Raw genomic sequence first — 24672 nt, 5'->3', positions numbered from 1 at the left:
TAATACAAATGTCTGCCTTCCCTCAACTACTAAAATCTTAACCTATAAAACACACTTCCATTCTCACATAATCTAATCATCTCTACTAGATTAAGTTCCTGAGGCAGTGTCTGGTTTTCCATCACTACATTCCCATTATCCTAGAACAGTGACTGGATCATAGTAAATGTTTAATAAATATTTATTGAATGTAATCAATCTAACACAACTTCTGCATCTTTAAATAAGGAAATCAAGGTTGAGAAAGTAGAAGTACCTAACTTAACTCAAAGTGAGACTGGAACCCAGAACTCCCTAAGACTGAAATATTGAATGCAATCCCCCCTACCCAACCCACTTCTTAGCCAGCTGCAATTAACAAGAGAGCAAATAGATAGTTCTCTGATTGAACTGAGTATTATTCCCTCAAAGCCGACCATTTACTTCCCCTTCCAGAAGTAGCAAACAAGGCCAACTATAGAGGCTTGATTAGCTAAATCTCCTACCATTGAGTCTGGGACATAACCAGGGACTGGTGGATTAACCAAGATTTCTAGCTTTCTATAACAACCCCCCAGTCTGTGAAAAGAAGGGGAGTCCTGGAGGTACTTTGCCAGCCAAAGGACAGTTTGCCATTCTACTTCTTCAAATCCAACTAACAGAAAATCAGTAGCCACTTTATGCTCATTTTACCTAATTGTGTCACATGGAACACTGGTATTTTATGAAATATCAATAGATGGGTTGTTGGTTTGTTTTTTGGCGGGGGGTGGAATTCCATGATCAAAATATGTAGAGTCATCTATACTTCAATTTTTAAAAAAATGTAGGGACTTCCCTGGCAGTCCAGTGGCTAAGACTCCATGCTTCCAAGGCAGGGAGAGTGGGTTCAATCCCTGGTCAGGGAACTAAGATCCCACATGCCATGCAGTGCAGCCAAAAAATTTTTTAAACAATAATAATAAATTTTTTTAATGTTTTTAAATGTAGAAAACCCTGCATACTTTTCCTTACCATATTAAAGACTCACAGCTTTTCCAAACTTAATCTCAAAGGTCTTTTACAGACTAATACCTATTGTCTTTTCATATGATAGTGATGTTCTAAAGAACACTTATTTTAAAAGAGTGCACTGTAAAATATATAAAGGTACTGTTACTCCACGGTTACACAAAATGGACAGGACCCTAAAGTAGAAGAGAATGCCTGGACCACTTGGACTACTAAAATTACATTACTTTCGCCAACACAATAAACTTGTGCAAAGGTTAACCTAGATTCAGATCTAAGTCTGTTTGACTTTAAAGCCTGTGTCGTCCCATCATTATATTATATTCCTTGACAGTTGTTCATTCTAAAAAATCTTTGTTGGGCTTCCCTGGTGGCGCAGTGGTTGAGAGTCCGCCTGCCGATGCAGGGGACGCGGGTTCGTGCCCCAGTCCGGGAAGATCCCACATGCCGCGGAGCAGCTGGGCGCATGAGCCATGGCCGCTGAGCCTGCGCGTCCGGAGCCTGTGCTCCGCAAAGGGAAGGGCCCCAACAGTGAGAGGTCTGCGTACCGCAAAAAAAAAAAAAAAAAAAAAACTTTGTTGAGCTGCAGATGAAATACAGCAAGGGATATGAGGAAGCATAAGATTTAGTAATCTCTGCCTTCATGGAACTCATAATTGGCTGATGCTCACAGTTGTGATAGAGGGAATAGGGAAATAGGGATAGAGGGATGGGGGGCAATGGGAGCTCAGGGGGCCCCCTAATCAATGTGGCAGGGGAAGTTGTTAGGGAAGGCTTCCCAGAGTAGTTGGTACCTCAGCTAGTCTAGCAATGAAGAACATCAGCTCGAGGGGAAAAGACCAGTTTCTACAGGAGGCCAGCTTCCAGACCATCCAGTGAAGAGACAGCAAAGAAAAGAGGGGTGTTTATCAGATATAGCATTTCTGGGGGCCAACCAGAGATGGCTTCAGGGAGCACACACAGGTTGGGTTGCTGCCAGACACAAAGTTACTTGCCAGTTGCCCTCCTGGAAACAACCGGGCAGTATTTACTTTGACAGAATCTTAGGCCTGAAAGGAATACTTTGAAATCACTTAAAGAAACCCCCACTTCCCTGATGGTAAGAGGTCCTAAGACAGCCTGGCTTCATTTGTCCCCACGAGCTGAATATGGGAGAACCACACGTTAGACAATGATAATTATAATGGTTGGCAATCAATGAGCTTATTATGTGTCAGGCAATCTGCTAAGTGCTCAAAATGGATTATCTCATCTTAATCTTCATAACAGCCCTATGAGGTGGATAAGATGATTATCTCCCTGTTAGAGATCAGGAAGTAGGCTCAGAGAGGTTAAGTAACTTGGCCAAAGTATTACTAGCAAGAGATGGCACCCAGGCAGACCAACCCCAGGGCTCATGTCCTTCCTCCTTAGACTAGCTAAGGTACCAACTTCTCCAGGAAGCCTCCCTTGACAACTTCCTCTCCTACCAAAAATTAGGGGGCCCCTGGCTCCCATCGCCCCCTCCATTCCTCTCTCTACCCCTTTGTCCCCATTCCCTCTATCACAGCAGTGAGCATCACCAAATCATGAATTCCATGAAGGCAGAGATTACTAAACCTTATGCTTCCTTATATCCCTCATACCTAGCATTGCATTTGCAGCTCAATAACGATTTTTTAGAGTAAACAACTGATGATAGAAATACACAGACTTCAAGGTCAAACGGACTTAGATCTGTCCAGGCACAGCCCTTCTTAGCTATATGATCTTAGCTGTCACTTAATCACTCTGGGACTCAGAGTGGTAACATTTTTTACCATATAACTTTCTGAGAAAACTAAGCCAAGCACCTTATATAGCTCCTCGCACATAAAAGGCAGTCAATTTCATTTACCATCCTCCTCCTTTCCCCTTGTCCTACATATATTGGTAGAAAGAACACTAGTCTGGGAATCCAGAATCTAATTAGCTATAATCTTAGTTACTTCTCCTTTCTGGGCTTCAATTTCCTCATCCACAAAACAAGAACTGTTGGTTTGGAACAAATGAAATAAAATGTGCTTCAATGGTTAAAAAGCACTGCACAGATGGAAGGAATTTTTGTCATACCACCTATCTGGCTTTTAATCAGCCTTGAACCATACTGCATACAAGTGTCTTGAAGCTCACAGAAGAGTGATTTCTCAGAGACCAAAATCTAAAAAAGGAGGGCATATTTGCACTGTCACTACAGGAAGGAGCCTGTCCCACTGAGGAGCTGAGGTAAGACACTGCCAAATGGCTTTGCTCCTGCAGTCCCTAACTAATTAAGGCTTCACTCCCCTGCCCTGTCTGCCTGTGACCTCTGCAAAGGCTCGAGAACACCAAGTGCTCCACAGAAGCTCTTCTCTTGGCCAGAGTGACAAGGTATTGCTGGCTAAGGATTAGCCAAAGCTTTTGCTAAAAGGTTCTTGTCCTTGGCCTTCCTCAGAACACAGCCAAAACAGGGAGCCCTCGGGCTGTCCTGAGGTTATCAGTTTAGGATTCCTAAGAGTCAGCCCTAAACACAGCTACCAGGACCCTGGGTCTGGAACATGTCAGATGTGACACAACTGAAGCCCGACCAGCCGGGCCCTCTGGACAGACTAGGGAGTCTCCTTAAGGAGTAAGGATAAGGGCCTGGTCTTCCCATTCTCAGCTAGTAGTATTTTGTCTTAGATGCTCCCAAGGCCATTTTTCAAGTTCTTCAGGCTGCATAGGCCCCAGGGACTTAGCCACTTCCTTTGCTCATTAATGCAAAACTCTCACTCTGCCCCTCAGGGCTCCCTACCCCAAACCTAGATCTAGGGTTAAACTGTCAGTCCATTCATCTCACCCTTCAAAAATTAAAACATATGGGCTCTTTTTGTTATAAGGGTTTAACCATTGGGTTGGGAAAGACTATAGGCCAAAACAACACACGCGAGGAAGTAAAGAAGTTTAAAAAGTCTTACAAGTTACTTACAGTCACTGTCCCCACTTCACAGTTCCTAGTTCTTGTCATAAGAGGTGCTCTTAGAGAACAGCTACAATCCAATAGTTTTCAAAGTTTATTTTTAAACAATGTAACCCTCTTTTTCAAACGCAGTTCAAATTAAACCTAATTAGTAGTCTCAATATCTAATTAGGTCTCTAATGAAATAATGGATCTAGGTAGTAAACATCAGTGGCTCCTAAAATCATTAGACAAAAAGCTGATGGGAAATATTTTAATGACTAGATCAAGTTAACAACATCTGAACCCATTCCTCGATGTTAACATTACAAAAAGACAGAAAGTCAGATGTGGTTAAACATATTTTAAAAAAAATGAAGGAGAGAGGAAGGAAGGGAGGAAGGGAGGAAGGAAAGGAAATGATTCTTTATCTGATCCTGTATCTGATCAAGCCTTAAGATCCAACTACCAATTTATATAAAATACAGAGGATGTAGGAACATGTTGAATGCCATCACAGGGAGATAATCAGCAAAACCCAGAAACTGGGAAACTCTTCAGGACAAATGACCCAGCTTCTTCAATATAAAATTTCAAGGAAAACAAAAGAAAGAAGGGGGAAGCTATGGATTAGATGAGACTCAAGATTTAGATCAATGAATGTGTAGACCTTCTTCAGATACTGATATGAATAAATCAACTTAAAAAAATTTTTTGAGTCATTACGAGAAATTAAACACTAACTGTTGATGATATTAAGGGATTATTGTTATACTTTTAAGCATGATAATGATATTTTGGTTATGGTTTCAAACACAGTTCTTTTAGAAATATATACCAGGGGCTTCCCTGGTGGCGCAGTGGTTGAGAACCCGCCTGCCAACGAAGGGGACATGGGTTCGATCCCTGGTCCGGAAAGATGCCACGGAGCAACTAAGCCCGTGCACCACAACTACTGAGCCCGCGTGCAGCAACTACTGAGGCCCGTGCGCCTAGAGCCCATGCTCCACTATGAGAGAAGCCACCGTGATGAGAAGCCCGCGCACTGCAACGAAGAGTAGCCCCTGCTCGCCACAACTAGAGAAAGCCCACGCGCAGCAACGAAGACCCAACACAGCCAAAAATAAATAAATTAAATAAATTAATTTATTTTTTTAAAAAAGAAATATATCCTAAAATGTTTGTGAATGAAATGATATGTCTGGAATTTGCTTCAAAATAATCCAAGGGGGTGGGAGGATAAAGATGAAACAAGATTGATAAAATCAGCCATGAGTAGGTAATTGTATATGGGGAGTAATGGGCACATAGGGGTTCATTATACTGCCCTCTCTCGTTTTAAATATGTTTAAAATTTTCCATAATAGAAAAGGTTTTTTTGTGGCATGGACATATATACACTACCAAATGTAAAATAGATAGCTAGTGGGAAGTAGCCGCATAGCACAGGGAGATCAGCTCGGTGCTTTGTGTCCACCTAGAGGGGTGGGATACGGAGGGTGGGAGGGAGACACAAGAGGGAGGAGATATGGGTATATATGTATATGTATAGCTGATTCACTTTGTTATACAGCAGAAACTAACACACCATTGTAAAGCAGTTATACTCCAATAAAGATGTTAAAAATAATAATAATAAGCTGCGTGTAGAGGAGTTACGGTTGTGACATATGAGAAAAGTCTAGAGCTCTTCCCATGACTCACCTCTCCCACGGCGATTCCTAGGCACTCTGAGAAGCCCTAGGACACCTAGAAACAGTTTGAAAAACACTCCTGCATTATAAGGAACACAGATACCTGAGTAAGAGAACCTGGTTTCAAATCTTGGTTCTGCTGCCTTAATAGCAGTGTGACACCTTAAAGAAGGTACCCTCTGAGCTTCGTCTTACTCTTGTGCAAATAGGACTATCTCCCAGGATAGCAATGAGGGTCAAAGAAAATAAGGGATTGAAATCGTTATATTCTCTTTTTTTAAAAAAAATATTCACTTATTATTTGGCTGCGTCGGGTCTTAGCTGCGGCCCATGGGATCTTTCGTTCCGGTGCATGGGCTTCTCTCTAGTTGTGGCACGGACCCCAGAGTGCATGTGCTCATTAGTTGCAGCATGGGGGCTCTCCGGTTGCAGCTTGTGGGCTCAGTAGTTGCAGCACACAGGCTTAGTCACCCTGTGGCATGTGGGATCTTAGTTCCACAACCAGGGATCAAACCGGCATCCCCTGCATTGCAAGACCGATTCTTAACCACTGGACCACCAGGGAAGTACCCCCTTTTTTAAAAAAAAGAGGCACTGCTGTAGTTCTTTTTTTTTTTTTTAATATTTATTTATCTATCTATTTATTTAGCTGCATCAGGTCTTAGTTGCAGCGTGCAGGCTCTTCATTGCAGCACATGGGCTTCTCTCTAGTTGCGGCGCATGGGCTTAGCTGCCCCATGGCATGTGGGATCTTAGTTCCCTGAGCAGGGATCGAACTCACGTCCCCTGCATTGGAAGGTGGAAAATCCTTTGTATTCTTAACATCTATATGTTCATTATTATTAGGACCATTAGGGAGAGAATTTGCCTTTTTTTCTTGACCGTAAAGTTACTCAACCCCCACCTCACCCTAATCTTCATGCCAATCCCTTCCAATCCTCAGCAAATACATGTAAATTCTGTTAAGACATGAGAGGAAGCAGGAAATAAGGGTCACTCAGTGGGCAACCCCTATGTGCCTGGCCAGCTTTAGTGTGTATGTGTTTGGGGGGTAGGCGGAGGACAGGTAGTGGGAAAGTGCCCTAGAGATTACTGAAAAGTTACCCTCAGACTAGGATCTAGGTCTCTAAACTACAAGTCCCAAATGAAAAAAATAAGTAAAAAGTACTTGTGATGAAGGCCAACCATTAGGGGAAAAATTTTAGTGTTAATGACAGAGTTTAGCTGCCTATTCCTGACTCAGAAATAATAGGACCTATCCTTTTTATCAACTCTTTGATTATTTTCCTTTCACAGCTCCTCATTGTTTGAATGATTTTGTCTATAAACAAAGTACATTTATTGAGAAATAATTCAACATTCTCAGCTGTGTTTATTATCACTACTTTTTCTTTTCAAAATGCTGGTCCAGATTTTAACCAACCATATACAGTTATCAGAACTCCATAACCATATTGTGAAATCACACACCTCTCCATCCTGGCTTTGATGCTAAATGAGCAAGAAAGTGAAAGTAAACATGTAGACATTCAAGCACTGGGCCCTGCTACCAGTTGCTTATTTTGGCTCTGTACTTGTGTCCAAGGTCATTCACTCACTGGACAGGTTTATGTCCTATGATGCCATCAACTGCCAGTCAAATCACCAATCAGCATGAGCAAACTAGTATTACCACACAGCACTGGCATAATTGAAACCAAAAGCAAAGACACTTGAATTGTATGTAAATATATAATTTTCATTAGGCTTACTGAAATACTGAAAGCAATTTAATTTATTCATTCAAAAACAAATATTTACTAAGCATCCCTGTCTAAGACCTTACTCTAGCTAGGCGCTAAGCACAAAATGAATAAGACATAGTCCACGGCCTAAAGGGACTATGAGGGAGTCACACAAATAAATTCCTTTAATCTCTAAATTTCCACAGACCACAGGGCACCAAAACTGTGCTGGAAGGAATTTTACATTTTACTCCCTTATAAATATGAACAACCTGTGAAAAGGCAACCTGCTTCAAGAAGTACCTCTCAAAAACATAGCCCTGCTCTGGAGATACAAGCTGGTCCACTACCGGAAAATCAAGAAAAGGGTTTCTGAGAGCAAGGTCTTTGTCTACAATTCAACAGATTTGTGCTAGATAAGAGATCAGCAATTTGGCCCTCAGGCCAAATCCAGCCCAACACCTGTTTTTGCAAATAAAATTGTACTGGAACACAGCCATGCATGATCATTTGCATATTGTCTATGACTGCTTTCCTGCAACAACTTGCCACTTCAACAAAAACCGTATGGCCCTAAAATATTTGCTATCTGCTACTTTACAGAAAATGTTTGCCAACCTCTATGCTAAACTCTGAAGATGCAGAAGTGTATCTGTATCTTGATCTGGGTGGTAGTTACATGGGTATACACATATGTAAAGATTCATTTTATCGCCATAACTCAATTTTTTTAATGAAATAAAGAATACTTGGTCCCTGCCCTCTAGCAACTCAAAATCTGGTAGAGGCCGTAAAAGTAAACAACTGCAGCACAATGGTGATAAGAATCATAATGAAGAGCTATACTAATTACAGTAATGGTACAAAAGAGAAAATGAAACCCTAGCCAGGAATGCAAGGCCAAGTCTTCGTAGGGAAGATAACTGAAGTATATCTTGAAGAATGAGTAGGTATATACCAGAAGGGTAGTGGTAGAGAAAGAAAAATGGAGGTGAAAGGGAGAGGTTATTCCAGGCAGAGGGGACAGCATATGCAAAGACTCAGAACTGAAGGAAAAGGAAAAAAAAAAAAAAAAAAGGCATGCCTTTCATAAATGACAAGTAACTCACAGAAACACTTAGATAAGGTGCTAGCAGAGCAATGTCAAAAGATGAGACTGGAGCAATATGAAGGGGTCAGATCATGGAAAGACTCATATGAGGGGTGGCCACATAATTTATAGTCTAAACAGGGTCACTTCTGAGAGTAAAAGAGAACCAGAAAAATAGTTGTAAACAAAGACTACCCCAGGAAAATATCATAACCCTATAATGTGCCATATTAAAGAACTTGGATTTTGACCTACAAGATAGCACAAGTTAATAAAGGGTTTTTTACAAAAGAATACCAAGATTTATGCTTTAAAAAGGATAAATGCATAAAAGCACCTATTTATTTAATATATACACAGAGTACTTATGTGCCAAGCACTGCAAATATTACTTATTAATCCTCATAACTACCTTGTGAGATAGATACTATTATTTTCCTCATTATTCAGGTAAAAGGCATAGGCTTATTAAGTAACTTGCCCAAAGTAGCACAGCTAATAAATGGCAGAGCCAGCATTTGAACGCAGGCACTTAGGCCCCAGAGTTTGTGCCATTCTCCTACCTATGACTCAGAGAATCCTGAGCCCCAGGTCGGTGTTAAGACCCTCTATATAGAAACCCACCACACTCTACATTTCTCCATAGCACGCAGCATATTCTAATCATTTGTTTAAAAATCTATCTTCCTCACTACATTATAAACTCCTTAAGGACAGGGTTGAGATTATCTTGTTTACCACTGTATTCCCACAGCCTGATACATTTATTAGCTCTCAATTTAGAAATCATATTAATAATAGCTAACATTTATTGACCACTTTCTCGGTTCCAGACACTGTTTGAAGAGCTTTAAACATACTAATCAATTTAAAATAAGTTGAATAACTTGTCCAACGTCACAAAGCTAGTAAGAAGTGGAGCAAGGATTCTGGATGTAGGTCAGTGCTCTTAACTTTATGCTATACTACCTTTTTATTGAAAAAAACTATGAATTAATAAAATTAGTACCCCTGGTATACAACCAGTGCCTGCCACTCAGCAGGCATTCCAAAAATAAATGACTCAGGTGCTAAGGAAGAGACAGCCTGTAACCACATCTCCTTCCTTCCAAAGAGGCAGCCTAGCCCATATTAGGTTGAGCCCCACTTCCACCAGTTACTAGATATGTGACCTTAGATTCCTCATTTATTAAATGAGAATAACAATATCTATCTCATTGGCTGTTGTGTGGATTAAATAAGGTAAATGCAGAATTGTACCTAACACATACATACTCAATATACCTTTGTCTTTTATCATAACAATTAACAGTATTTTTATTATTTTATTTTATTTTCATTATTATTAACTGTTTGATTAGTGGTGGGTGGACTTAGCTATCACTCAGAGTTCCTGTGACTTCTCCCTAAGTCCCCTGAGACCCCCTCCATGACCCTCCCCAAGTCTTACCAAAGTTGAGTATTTTACAAGCTTAGAGCTCACGTGGGTATTGTACACAGAGTGTTTCAAGGAGCTTTAGACTTCTGGCCCAAAGCCTAGAGAGATAAAAGTCCTAAGGGTGGGGTCCCAATCCCCATTGCCTAAGCCATGACTTCCAGAAGCAAAATCAGGAAACCACTACCTCTAGCTGACCTAGATGATAATGAAGGAAACCACACTAGAAAACACGTTTAAATACAATATCCCCTTGAGCTTAAAACCTAAGTCAAATCTTAACTGCCAGGCTAGAAAGGTTGACTGAGTCCAAAAGAGAAGCCAAGAGCTTCTGCCAGTGCTGCTGGGTCTAACAGGAGGAAAGTTTTAGACTTTTGAGGTGCCATAAAACATTCTCAGCAATCGCTGTGACAAAGAACTCAAAGCCTGCTGGACACCCAGTCCTATATCAGGATCAGAAGGGTAAGATCACAGAAATCATAGAATTGGGAGAAGTAGGTGGATATCAAGAGATTACCACCTGGATTGGCCCCCGCTTTCAGACTGTAATATACCTATCTATCATTAGCCTCATTTTACAGGAAGCAACTGAGGTCCAGAGACGGTAAGTGAGATACCCCAAGTCAGATATCTAAGAAGCGGCAAAAAAAAAAAAAAAAGCACCTAGTCTCAAGGACTGACAATCTTGATGACAAGGTAAGACTCACAAAACTGTTAAAACACATTATCAGGTGGTAAGGGAGATTCCTATGAGGAGCTACAGGTATGAAAAGGAAGAACAAGAAACCAGGTACAGAAGGCCTCAGAGTAGAAGTCCCTGCTCACCACATCCCTCACAAAGTAAAAGGGTCCCTCCTTGCTTTTATGGCTCCTTTAATACCTACTACCCTGTAATATCTGTTTACCTATCTCCCCCATTCGATGGCAGTTCCTCAAGGTTATACACATTTTATTATCTTTACCTATATTATCAACACCCAGCCTAAGCATATAGCTGCACCTCCTGCTGACTTAGAAAAGACTCAGACTAGACCCACTCACACCCACAATACTAAAAATAAGGCACAGGTATCCTATTAGGCATCTGCCAGGGCAAGAGGCCAGACCCTCAAGAAAGAGGCTAAGAGAAAGTTAGTTTGGCCTAGTAATTTAACCTCTTAACTGTTCATCTGTAAGATACTAATAACAATAGTCATCTCAGAAGACTGTATGAAAAAGTAAATGTCCATGAAAGCACTTAACACAGTAGCTGAACATAGCAGTCACTCAATGACTGCTAGCTCCCTTAACACAGTACTCCTGAGGGTACTGTGTTAAGCCTCAGGAGTAAGACGATGATCTTATCTGAGGCTTCTCTGATGGAACCTCAGCATCTAGCACAGCGCCCATCATAGCTGCCTGGATCCAGTAAGCACTCACTAAATAGGGAACTCCCGAGAAGACTACTGGACACGGACCACTGATGGGTCGCTTGCCAGTACAGCAAGACCAATCCATCTGCTCTGCTAACCCTGGAGACATGCAAACACAGAAGAGATCAAGTCCCTGGCCAGCAGCAGGTCTACATGTGTACAGAGCCCCTCCCATAGTAGAGCCTGGCCATTGAGGTGACCAGAAAAATATAAGAAGGATCCAGATGACTTCCTCAAAACCACCTGAGAGACCATACGGCAATGTTCCAAAGTCCCTACATCTCCATTTAGGACCTGAGCTGGAATATTAAACTGAACACCCACCATCACATTTCCTACACTCCCCACTGAGAAGGAAGGAAAGGCTCCTTCCTTTTAGCGCTGCTTGTTTAGAAAAGCTAATCTCCTGGGAAATGGCTGGGCCCATATCCTGGCAAATAGGATCTGGCAAAAGCTTGAACCCCACAAAAGCATCTCGGTCATTCCACCTTGCTGGGCTCCAGGGCTGAAAATAGCCCCAGATGAAAAACAAGCTGTGTGGACTACTTATCCAGTTTCATTGCAAAGGCAGGCCTTAAGCTGGCTGAAGAGGACAAGCCCCTTACTCCTGAGCTCAGGCAGGGCTGGAAGCCTCACCTGTTTCCGGCCCTATAGCAACTGGCATAGCTCTGGCACTTCTCAGGCTTCATATTTCCAAAACAGCAATGGAACAAGTGCAGAACAGACAAGGGTCTTCTGCAGTCAGCCCAGCACTGCTTGAAGGCATGGCAGGGAAAGAGAGAGCTATTCCCGGACACAGATCCGCTATTCTTTCATAAAATCTAAGGGTAAAAAGAAAGACACCCAAAGCAGCCCACACCCAAAAAAAAGAACCATTCTATAACTCTGCTTCATCTTTTTGGCAATGACCGTAAGAGGCTTCTCTATCAAGGTCCTAACTCAATGCCCATTTAAGGGCAGATTTACCTAATCCCAAATTAGAGTCAATCAGTCTTCAGTCTTACACACCAAGTTCAACCCTGTCTATTACACACCCTGATCCACACCATTAGAGTCAACTGTTTCCAGGTCTGTCTCCCCCAACACCTTAAGCACTTCTAGAGACAGGGCCCAGGTCTCATAATGTCTGTGTCTCCAGTTTTGCCCAGCACAGGGGCATGCTTAGATTAGGAGCACAAAGGCCTGCTTGTTGTAGAGCGAAAGTGAGCAGGTACAGAAACAGGACAGGAAGTGTAAGGACAAGAACGTATCTTGCCTTACTCCCCCTGGAGTCCCCACCCAGTACATGCTGCCCTCTGGCCCTAGGCTCAGGCTCCCTCTCTTATCACCAAGCTCACAGCCATCTCTCCCTCCTTTGGCTCTGCACAATCCTATCTGAAGCATTCCCTAGATGGTTCTTGACATATTAGATGTCTGTTTCATCTCCTGGGTGTGTTTGGGATCTCCTTGAGCACAAGGCCCATGGACCAGCCACAGGGTAATCCACCAATAATTGTTTACAGAGGGAAGAAAAAGAAAATCAACTTCCCTTGAGCTTTCAATTGCTCATCTGTGAAAAGGTGAAAAGAATATCTGCACCAGCATCCCTCACCTGGTTTTACCTGGTTGCTCCCACAGGCTTAGATTATCTCTCTTTCGCCATGTCCTCAGCTGGTTCCCAGGGAATTCTCCATAAAGAATTCAGGCCAAATGGTTCAGCACCTATATTTGGCCTACAATTGTGTGATACTCAAGATGTCATCAGAACAGAGATGACAGCTCATTCTTCACATCCCACATCCCTCACACTACAAGGGGTGACTCATCTATGCCGATCCCAGCCAAAGACAGGAAAAGTTCCCTTGAACCAAAGCAGGACAATGCTGCATCCTGCACCTACCCACTGGTGAGCCCGTGCCTAAGATCATGTTCAGGTTCACGTCTCTAACCGGGAGTGGGCCCCTAAGTCCTCACTTTTGTGGGCTGAAGTCCTGGGGGAAGACTTCCAATCAGAAAAGAAAATAAATTATAACTTTCTACAGCTGTGTTAAAACCAATAGTTTTGGGGGGGGTTAATATATTTATTTATTTATTTTTGGCTGTGTTGGGTCTTCGTTGCTGTGTGCGGGCTTTCTCTAGTTGCAGTGAGCGGGGGCTACTCTTCGTTGCAGTGCGTGGGCTTCTCATTGTCGTGGCTTCTCTTGTTGCGGAGCACGGGCCCTAGGCGCGCAGGCTTCAGTAGTTGTGGCATGTGGGCTCAGTAGTTGTAGCTTGCGGGCTCTGGAGCTCAGGCTCAGTAGTTGTGGTGCAGACGCTTAGTTGCTCCGCGGCATGTGGGATCTTTGCGGACCAGGGATCAAACCCGTGTCCCCTGCATCGGCAGGCGGATGTTTAACCACTGCGCCACCAGGGAAGCCCAAAACCAATAGTTTTTAGCAGACCCAAATTATCTTTGTTTTTATTTAGGTACAATTCACCCATTTAAAGTACACAGTTCAATGGTTTTCAGTATACTCATGAAGTTGTGCAGCCATCACCACAATCTAATTTCAGAACATTTTTATCACCCCCAAAAGAAACCCCATAACCATTAGCAGTCACTCCCCATTATGCCCACCCTCTAGCTCATGATAACCACTAATCTGTTTTCTTTCTCTATAGATTTGCCTATTCTGGGCATTTCATGTAAATAGAATCATGTAATATGTGGCCTTTCCACCTAGAGTAATGTTTTCAAGGTTCATCCACGTTGTAGCATGTATCTGTACTTCATTCCATTTTATGGCTGAAAAATATTCAATATATGGGTATATCACATTTTGTTTATTTATTCCTCAGTTTATGAACATCTGGGTTGTCTCCACTTTTTCGCTATTATGAATAATGCTACTGTGAACACTCGTGTGCAAGTTTTTCTATGAAAGTGTTTTCAATTCTCATGAGTATATACCTATAAGGGGAATTGCTAGGTCACATGGTAACTCTATGTTTAACTTAGAGGTGAAATTACCTTTTAAAACACTTTAACTCACTCCTCTGCCTTCCTCTCTGTCAAGACTTTCCATGGTCAGCCCCACTCTCCAACACACCTAAAGAAGCCCAGTGGCTACCATCTTAGCTAGTGGCTACTATATTGGACAGCACAGATATAGAACATTTCCATCATTACAGAAAGTTCTATTGGACAGTGCTGATCTAGAAGAATAAGATAATTAGAACAATTATAGCTAACATTTAATGGATGTTTACAATGGGTCAGACACTGCACCAAGACCTGTACAGGGATTATCTCTTTTAATCATCATAACAACCTCATGTAAGTATATTCCCATTTTATAGATGGGAAAATCAAGGCTTTTAGGAGTTAAATAACTTGCCTAAAGTCACACAGCTAGTAAATAGAGCCATGATTTAAACCCACAAAATCTGACTCCAAAGTCTGTCTTTTTAACCACTATATTACACACAAATGATTATAATAAGGCAAGATGTGCTAATGGCACAAATGAAGTCCAGAAAAAGAGCTAAGGGACTTCAAAAGAGTAGAAGTCATATCAGGATATCAAAAAAAAAATGACTTCATTAAAGAAGCATGAAAAAGAACCACTAATCTAACCTATTCATCCTATACTCTAGGCCCCTTCAAGCACCATCTCCTTCAGAAAGTCTTCTTGGATTACTCCAGTCCACACTATTCTCTTCTTCTATGTTTCACATTTATTTAACCGCTCTCTAACTAGTTAAGAAATTATCTGATTTGTAAGTTCCCCAAAGACAAGAATAGAGGACATGTTTTAGTCTCTTCTACGGCCCAAGTGCAGCAAAAGCAGAACTCAGAGCAAGAGGTTCAATCTAAATGTTTCTGGAGGACTGCTGACTATTATTACTCCCTTTGGTTGGATTCAGACATAGCAGGAAACAAGGCCAAAATGAGAGAGAGCAAGAGCAAGAGACAGAGACAGAGAGAGAGAATGCGAGCACCGCACAGGAGAGTAGAGAAATCACATTCTTGCTCCTGGAGGCTGAGCTAAATAGGCTCCAAATTCCCCAGGCTATTCCCTTTGACCAATTTACACAGAGCTTCACTTGGAGCATGGGTTTCGCTCTCAGCCCCTGAATCAGGGCTGCATCAGTCACTGTTCTGAATAAGGTGTCACGCAGTTTCTAGTGTAAACCAGTTCCTTGGTCTTCAAGGTGCTGAAAACATCTGGCTGGCTCCCACACTACTCACTCATCCTCTTGACTTCAGAAAGGAAGAGCCAAGCATCATGCTATCACCATTTAAGAAAGCACTTTCGGGGGCTTCCCTGGTGGCGCAGTGGTTGAGAGTCCGCCTGCCGATGCAGGGGACACGGGTTCGTGCTCCGATCCGGGAGGATCCCACATGCCGCTCGCGGCTAGGCCCGTGAGCCATGGCCACTGAGCCTGTGCGTCCGGAGCCTGTGCTCGGCAACGGGAGAGGCCACAACAGTGAGAGACCCTCGTACCGCAAAAAAAAAAAAAAAAAAATGCTTCTCAGTTTAACATAATCCTAGTAGTTCAAGGACAGAACCTCTCTCAGGCAGTAGAAACCCAGAGCACTGACACCACTGAGAAGTACCTGAGATTGCTATCCGGGCTACTCCACCATTCCCCAGGTCACCAATCAAGCCTGCTGAAAACCCAAACATAGATGTTCTGCCTTGAAGGTAGGAGGAGAAATGCCAGAGAGAAACACAAATGTGGAAGGCATGGCAAAGAAAACACCAAGCCAGAAATCAGTAGACCTGAGACCTAGTCTCAGTTCTGCCCCTAATTAGTTATACGACCTTGGGAAGTCACCTGCCTTCTTTGCACTTGTGTTTTCTGATATAATATGGAAATAACAATTCCCTCCCATCATATTTCACAGGTTTACTGTGGACATGACAAGCAAAAAGACAGGTCTTGAATAGGAGAATGCTTTGAAAAGTGTGAAGCACAAATTAATGAGGGGCCATTATGATATGACTACCACAAGCTGGCTGGAGAGAAGATTAATGCCCATGAAACAATTAGAAGGTGAAACAGTAGTGAATTAGGTGCCAAGTTATATGGCACAGACTGAGAAGATTATACTCTGGATAGGGGTATTCTCAGGGATTAGTCAGAGAAACTGCATAGAAAAGAACAGACAGGATTGAAGAGGGATGGAGAGCAATAGTGGCAGCAAAAGTATGTAGCCAGGGAAAAGAGTGGTGAAGAAGCAAGAGAGGAACAGAGCTGGATCATACGCTGTGTGTTGGGAGCTCTGAGAGGCCACAATGGGAGGTAGGGTAAGGCCAGACTGTGGAGAGGAGACAGTCAGGCCAAGGAGCTGGGGCAGGATGCAGTCAGCAACAGGGGACAATGGGGGAGAGCAGAGCTGGATTTCACAGCAAACATTTATTGAGGACTAATAATGCGGTAGGCGCTATCTCAGATTATAAGGATACAGAGATGGAATAAAACATGAAACTTGCGCTCGTGACTCTGTGTCTGAATCCTACTCTACCAGCTTCAGTGACGTGTACATCAAAGAACAAGCTTCACAATCACAGAATTCTGGATTCAAGTCCTTGTGCCACCATTGCTAGATGAGTGACCTTCATCAAGTAACCAAAGCTCTCTAATTCCCAGTTTCCTTATTTGCAATGCAGAAGTAATAATAATCTTTCATAGGATGGTGGTGAGTACTAGATATAAAGCACTTAAAAAAAGAAACTTGGTATGTGCCTTCTCGACATACAACAAATGATAACTATTATTATCGTTCACTAGCTTTGTGACCTTGGGAAAGTTGCTTAACTTCTCTGGGCTTCAGTTTCATCATCTGTAAACTTCACAAGGTTGTTGTAAATATTAAAGGAAATAATTGGTCTAAAGCACCTAGCATAACAACAGCTCAGCAAAATTCCTTCTCTTCCCTCTGTCTCCTTTCCTCAAGCCTATATTTGAGATCTCCCTTGTAGCAATGCTCAGCTCCCAAAGGAGGGCACTGAGGACACAGCCAGAGCACCTACTGTCTCTACTTCTAGAAGACACCAGGTCCACTTAACCCCTAAACTAACCCTAACTTACCCAGTGCCTGACTACCCCCATCTAGGAACATGTTCTTTAGCTGCTTCTGGCCAAGTGGCTTCAATTCAACTGTCTGATGGCCAGACAATTCCTCCCTGCTTACTCATCCTCCAAGAAACTAAACCAGAAGAGAAAGCTCTGAAGTCTAAATGTTGATAAAAGAAAGGAGAGTGGTATTATGTCCAGTGTCTTAAGACCACAGGATAGAAAGGAGAGGCACTGAGCACCCTTGCTGAAGGGCAAATATATCCCACTGGTCTTGTGCACATATGACAAGGGCAGGCAAACCTGCTGCCACTTCCAACAGTTCCAGGAATGTCTCAGAAAAAGGCCCTCAGCCTGCTGGAGTCACCCAGGCATGAGGGAAAATTAGGTTTTCACTAGCAAAGGTCAACTCATAAATACCTGATTAACTCATGCAAACATGCTCTGCTCCATGTGCTGTGAGAATTTACAACTGATCCGGAGCAGAAGTCAAGCTGAGGACACCTTTCAAAGCTATAACTAACAATAACTGGTGTAAGGGGAGGCAGTGATGGCTGGCTATGAAAGCCTAATCCAAATCAGGTGAGTCCAGACTCTCCAGGGGAAGCTGCTCTTTCTGGGAACAACCTCTGCACAAACCTGCAGGGCAAACATTATCTTGCCTTGAAAGACAAGAGCCAGACCCTCCCACCAAGACCCCGGGAAACACAGAGGCAAAGCATATATATTCCAACACTCCTGCTCAATCCCAGGGACTTCTGTTTGTGAGGAAATAATACCAATAATTCTAATCTCACACATTAGAAAGATGTGGTCAGATCAAACCTGTGAAGCCATTGGCTAGGCTCCCCAAGCAGATCTGCTTTGTCCTCGGTGCTTCCATCCCACTTTGCAAACCAGGAAGGGAAAACAAAAGGAACCATCTTTCATTGAGCACTTACTAGGACTTGTACAAAAGTTTTAAAACCTTTACTTTAAAAAAAAATCCCCCCAATTATCCTCTGTAATAGCTAATCCTAGTCCCATTTTATAAATGAGGTAACTGAGCATCAGAGAGATTAAGCAGCTTGCTCAGGAAAGGGGCTGGTGAAGGGCAGAGCCCAAATATGAACCCAGTCTGTCTGATTCCAAAACTTAGCCTTTCTTTCCACAAATATTTATCAAGAGCCTACCATGTGCCAAGTACTGCTCTTGGGTGAAAACACAGCAGTGTAAAAGACAGACAAAAACTCCTGTCTTTATGGAGCTTTCATTCCTAAATCAAGAACCCTCCATACTTAGCATACCATACATTTAATAGGTAGACATCTGTATTTCTTTCTCCTCCACCCGACAGGACTCAACAGATACAGAATGAAGGGACGAATGTGGCTCTTTCTCTCACCTCACAGGAATTCCTCTCAGCTGCTGCCCAAACAGCATTCAACAGTTTACTCATCAACTTAGCATTCTTCTTCCCACCTATGTCATAGGTTTAAGCCACAACTTTTTCTTGTTGCTGTTTTGGCTGTGCCAGGCAGCACTCAGGATCTTAGTTCCCGGACCACCAGGGATCAAACCCATACCCCCTGCATTGGGAGGGCAGGGTCTTAACCACTGGACTACCAGGGAAGTCCCTAAGGCATATCTTAAACCAAAAGCCTCCTGCAGTGCTAGCAAATTGGCTCCAGTCACCCACTGAGTATGACAACAATAGTATTTCAGAGTTTACAAAACACTTTACATACATTGTCTTATTTAATCCTCATAAAATTAAACAGGGTAGGTATTGCTTTCATTTAACATGAAAACAGACACCCAGAAAGGTAGTTACTAGTTACTTCTGTCCTTAGACACAAATGAGTAGTTGGAACTACACAGTTCTAGTCCCAGAATGCATTCTTCTCCCCTTCGCCTAAGGACATCTCCTAATCTATTGCTAATACTGGAGAAGGCAAAACGGTATCATGTCACTATCTAGATCATTCTGCTGATTATGCTATTCCAGATTTCCCATTGTATCCAAACAGAACAAACAAACAAAAAACACTGTGTTTCAGCCTACCTATTTTGGAATTTATTTTGATTGTCATTAATATTTTATTATTTTCCCTGTTAAAGGTCTTTTAACTGTATTTTGTTATGTTCTAATTTGCCATTTATTCCCAAAGGAACAAACTTTTGATGTTAAACACTAAACATATATGCTATATGCATAGAAAAAGGCATGAAAATACTTTTATAATTTTTTTCAAGTCAGTGAGAAAGATAATTCAACTTTTAAAAATGCCTTCACAGGCTTGCCTTCTTCAGGAAAGCCTTTATCCTGTGAAGTGAGGCACACCAGTAGGCAGAGGCTGCAGAAAACATAAGACCCAAATGCAGGGTTAATAACTTAGCATGCTCTTTGCAAAAATAACCCAAGTACCCACAGTCAGCAGGAATATTCCAGCAACCAAGGCCAGGCCGAGGGCTTTGTCATAGTACTTTACTCCAGGTGGCACTGATCTGACTCTTAATCAAAGGGAGACTACGAGAAAGAAACTGTAAAGCCAGATGCCAAGGAAAATGACCTGAGGGAAAAGATGCCTGCTCCTTGGGAACCCAAAAGGCATGCTGCCTAGAAGGCCCTACTGCCTCGAGAACAACAAAGCACACTCCCGCAAACCAAGAAGACCCAGGCCTGGCTTCGTGCAGGGAACTAGCCGAGACTATGCCCAAAACCTCTCTCCTTACCAGTCTGTCATGATGCCTGAAGTTTCAACACTACAGCTTCCTTTGGGTCTTCGGAGAACACATCCTGAGGGCCACAGCTTGCAGGAGTGGGAGCAGCCAAATGAGGGAGGTAGATCCATGCCTCATTGGATATCAGCCAGAATAGAGGGAAGGGCAGAGTGCTCTGGAAAGGCAGGTCAAGAAAATAATTCTGGCTGTAGGAACTGGAGGCAGGAAATTTGCTCAGCTTAGAAAGATATGAGGATAGGAAAGTGTTTGTGCTGCCTTAGGAAGGTAACCAGAGGCTTTGGGAGAGACCTGGATTTGAATTCTGGTTCAGTTGTAATGACTATCAGGCAAATTATTTTCCTTTTATGAGTATTTTCTCATCTATAAATTGGGCATTATGAAAAGATGTGGCCATATCTCAAAAGACAGCTGTGTGAAACACTAGCCCTGACCTGGCACATGGCAGGACTTAATAAATATCCCTTTTTCTGGAACAGGAACACACATCAGGGAAGGATACCCCAGGGCAATGGAAATTACTTGCCAGCTGACAGAGCAAAGCCACTTGAGAGCTAATAGAACAGACAATCGACCTGAAAGGGCACCTTGGGAGTCTGGAGAGTACCAAATCCAGGCATATGTGGATGCAGGGCTCAGCCTACATCTCTCTCCACCATGAAATGTGTAGCCGCCCATTCTGGACAGAAATTATTACATCATCATGCATTTAGTTAGATGTGGAAATGGAAACCCACTCCTCAGTTCCCCAGGAAAGACCGCCCCATGCCAACTTCTGGTACTCCAGGAGTCTGAAGCAGGACCTAGTACAAGGAAAGTATTGAGTCCAGCTGCTAACATTTTAATTAGTCCAACCTGAAAAGTCTATAACCACAGGAGATTACAAGGAGCCCCCAGGGAAAGCCTCTGCCCTTCACTCAGTTCAGCCAATTAGATCTGTCCAAGTGCCCTAATTTTTATCACTGAATTCCTGGGGGAATCAGGCTTCACCAAGCTCTGACTTCTGGCTGAGAGTACAGGTACGTGCTCAGCTCAGGAAGAGAAGTTGGGTGTGGGTTACAAGAAAGGCAGCATCAAGTATGCCCTGAGGCCCTGACACCCTTCCTGCATCAGTAAACTAAGAATTGCCCTCTTGCCAGCCTCCATCCCCCACCCCAGTGTCCTACTGTGACCTATTCCCCCAGTGGATATACCCTAACCTAATCCGCACTAGCAAAGGCTAGTTTTTTGGGGTTTTTTTTTTTGTCTTTTTAACATCTTTATTGGAGTATAATTGCTTTACAATGGTGTGTTAGTTTCTGCTTTATAACAAAGTGAATCAGTTATACATACACATATGTTCCCATATCTCTTCCCTCTTGAGACTCCCTCCCTCCCACTCTCCCCATCCCACCCCTCTAAGTGGTCACAAAGCACCAAGCTGATCTCCCTGTGCTATGCGGCTGCTTCCCACTAGCTATCTATTTCACGTTTGGTAGTGTATATATGTCTATGCCACTCTCTTACTTTGTCACAGCTTACCCTTCTCCCTCCCCATATCCTCAAGTCCATGCTCTAGTAGGTCTGTGTCTTTATTCCCGTCTTACCCCTAGGTTCTTATCTAGAAACAATAAATGCTGGAGAGGGTGTGGAGAAAAGGGAACACTCTTGCACTGTTGGTGGGAATGTAAATTGATACAGCCACTGTGGAGAACAGTATGGAGGTTCCTTAAAAACTTACATATAGAACTACCATATGACCCATACCACTAGTGGGCATATACCCTGAGAAAACCATAATTCAAAAAGAGTCATGTACCAAAATGTTCACTGCAGCTCTATTTACAATAGCCAGGACAAGGAAGCAACATAAGTGTCCATCAACAGATGAATGGATAAAGAAGATGTGGCACATATATACAATGGAATATTACTCAGCCATAAAAAGAAATGAAATTGAGTTATTTGTAGTGAGGTGGATGGACCTAGAGTCTGTCATACAGAGTGAAGTAAGTCAGAAAGAGAAAGACAAATACCATATGCTAACACATATATATGGAATCTAACAAAGGCTAGTTTTGATTCTCAGTTCAAGGGTACCCTCAACCCAGTAATGCTTGTATTTTAAAGGAGATTCTCCAGAATGAAAATGACTTCAAGGCTCACAAGAATCAAGCTGCGTGGTACACCGGGAGCAAATGTGAAAATTGAGGCACAGAACGGTAAAGAGTCTCGTTCAAGTTAATGACAAGATATTACACTCAAAAGCTAACAAACATCACTTTTTCTAAGGCTCAGCCCTCTGCCTTACAACTGTACCAGGTGTGGCCACACTTTTCCAGTTGTCATTAAGAGTTAAAAAGGAAGGTTATAAGGAAAAGTGAGAACCTAGGAGACATAAAGTAGTAAAAAGAGGGGAAGAACCAGGGAACTGTATAGTTGATCAGACAATTCAGAAAAAGAGAACTAATAATAAATTACTCACATCTGTATAACACTAAATACTTGTCACATTATCTCATAAAATCTGCATTCATCAACCTTGTGAGATAGGTTCAAAATACCTGGCATGGGGAAACTGAGGCCCAGAAACGTCAATAGTATCACAACCACAGCTAATTCCTAGTCTACTGTTCTTTTTTATTAAACTAGATTTTTCATAAAGAAAGTTATGAAGACTCAAGAGAACTAGAGCTTCTTGACTCTAGCTAGAAAGAGGGAAGAAAAAGAAAAAAGGGTTCAAGGGAAAAAGTGGAAAAAAACACACTTTAAGAAAGAAGCTACAGGGACTTCTCTGGTGGCGCAGTGGGTAAGACTCCATGCTCCCAGTGCAGGGGGCCCAGGTTTGATCCCTGGTCAGGAAACTAAATCCCACATGCATGCCACAACTAAGGGGCCCGCCTGCCACAACTAAGACCCAATGCAACTAAATAAATAAATAAATAAAAAAGAATCAGGCCCTCTTTAAAAAAAAAAAAGGCTACAAAACAGTAAACAGCTATCTCATTAATCAGAAAATCTTCTTGCAATCCCCCTTCCACCCTCTCAGAGGTTATGTGACAAGACATCAGACAAGATGGCCAGTTTCATGCCTGCTCCCATGACAATGAGCTGACACAACCACAGACCTGCTACCTGACAATACCTGAGCAGCCTCCTCCCCCTCTCAAGATGACGCAGGAACATGTGTGCTAAACCAAACAGATGACTACAAGAGGACTCCAGGTACTAGTTTTGATCAGCAGCTGCACCCTGGCACCTCTGTCCCCAGCCAGGGCTTACTCTAGTCCAGCAGGAATTTCCCCTCAAAGCATAGCCTAAATTCAGCTAGCACTGTGCCCCCCCCACCTTGAGCCAGCTGAAGGTTGGTAGAAGACCCTGGGGAAAAGGGATAGGAATCATCTTCTCTCAGGCCAAGAACTCCTGACAGGGTATGATGGCTTAGTATTCCTTCTGCAACTCCATTTCACACTAGAAAATTAGAGATGTGTGACTGTGGAAAACTCAGCATGTTCCCATACCTGAAAGCCCCAACTGCAGGTGAGTGAGTAGCCTAGGAAGCCTAAAGTGAAAGGAGACCTTCCCTGAGAAACTGTGAGTTTGTCTGCTCTCACTCGGCCAAAATAATCACTGTATATATGGCTCCAACCCATGCCAAAATCCTGGAATAACACCCTCACATAGCACTTGAAGGTTTCACAAAGTGCCTTATCTTCCATTGCCTCCATGAGGTTAATATTCCTTTTATTGCAAATTTGGAAACTAAGGATCAGAGAAAAAAAGCAACCTGTTCAAGATGTCACAAATGGGGCTTCCCTGGTGGCGCGGTGGTTAAGAATCCACCTGCCAATGCAGGGGACACAGGTTCGAGCTCTGGTCTGGGAAGATCCCACATGCCGCGGAGCAACGAAGCCCGTGTGCCACAACTACTGAGCCCATGAGCCACAACTACTGAGCCTGCGAGCCACAACTACTGAGCCCGCGAGCCACAACTACTGAAGCCCGCACGCCTAGAGCCCGTGCTCCACAACAAGGGAAACCACCACAATGAGAAGCCCGCACACTGCAACGAAGAGTAGACCCTGCTCGCCACAACTAGAGAAAGCCCATGCACACACGGCAACAAAGACCCAAGGCAGCCAAAAATAAATAAAATAAGTAAATTTATATACAAAAAAAAATGAAAAAAACAAAGATGTCACAAATGGAAAATGGCAAAGCCTGGAGTTGAACCCAGGTATTTCTATCTGCAAGAGTCTCTGATTTTCCTGCAGTGAAGGCCCAGCTTTGTAAGGAAGCTTAATAGCTAAAAACAAGAGACCTGTATTCTCAGACTTGGAATCCACCAAGCAGTTCTTGTATGACCTTTGGCAAATCCCTTCACATCTTTGGGCATCAGAAAACTCATCTGTAAAATGAAGTGATGTAAAACAAGCGTAGAGAGAAGACAATTCTTTGGTTCCTAGAGTACTGTGAAGTGTAGCCCTTGCCTAGCACGTCAAAAAAAGTCAACTACCCCCCTAGTCATCACAGCCTAGCACTGGCCCCCTCCTTCAGACTGCCATATATTTTCTGTTACTGGCACCACCAGGCACCTCATTACCCACACGCAAAACATGGCTACATCTTTGCCTCTTTCCTTCCCTCCCT

At 42.9% G+C, this 24672-nt stretch overlaps 1 protein-coding gene across 5 annotated transcripts in view; it reads right to left on the bottom strand.

Annotated features, from left to right (window-relative positions):
- The window catches only part of STIM1 (stromal interaction molecule 1), a 192748-nt gene that overhangs the window by 153896 nt on the left and 14180 nt on the right, over window positions 1-24672 (bottom strand). Inside the window, exon 2 of one of the 5 annotated variants that reach the window (XM_033862424.2) lies at window positions 20038-20200. The exons of the other annotated variants lie outside the window; for them this stretch is intronic. The gene's annotated coding sequence lies outside the window, so the exon portion shown is untranslated. The remainder of the gene's footprint in view (window positions 1-20037; window positions 20201-24672) is intronic. 5 annotated transcript variants of the gene reach the window in all.

The sequence above is a fragment of the Tursiops truncatus genome, chromosome 8, assembly GCF_011762595.2.
Source record: "Tursiops truncatus isolate mTurTru1 chromosome 8, mTurTru1.mat.Y, whole genome shotgun sequence".
Classification (NCBI taxonomy): domain Eukaryota; kingdom Metazoa; phylum Chordata; class Mammalia; order Artiodactyla; family Delphinidae; genus Tursiops; species Tursiops truncatus.
Note: the sequence above shows the minus strand (reverse complement) of the source record. Positions and strands in the feature narration are given on the sequence as shown.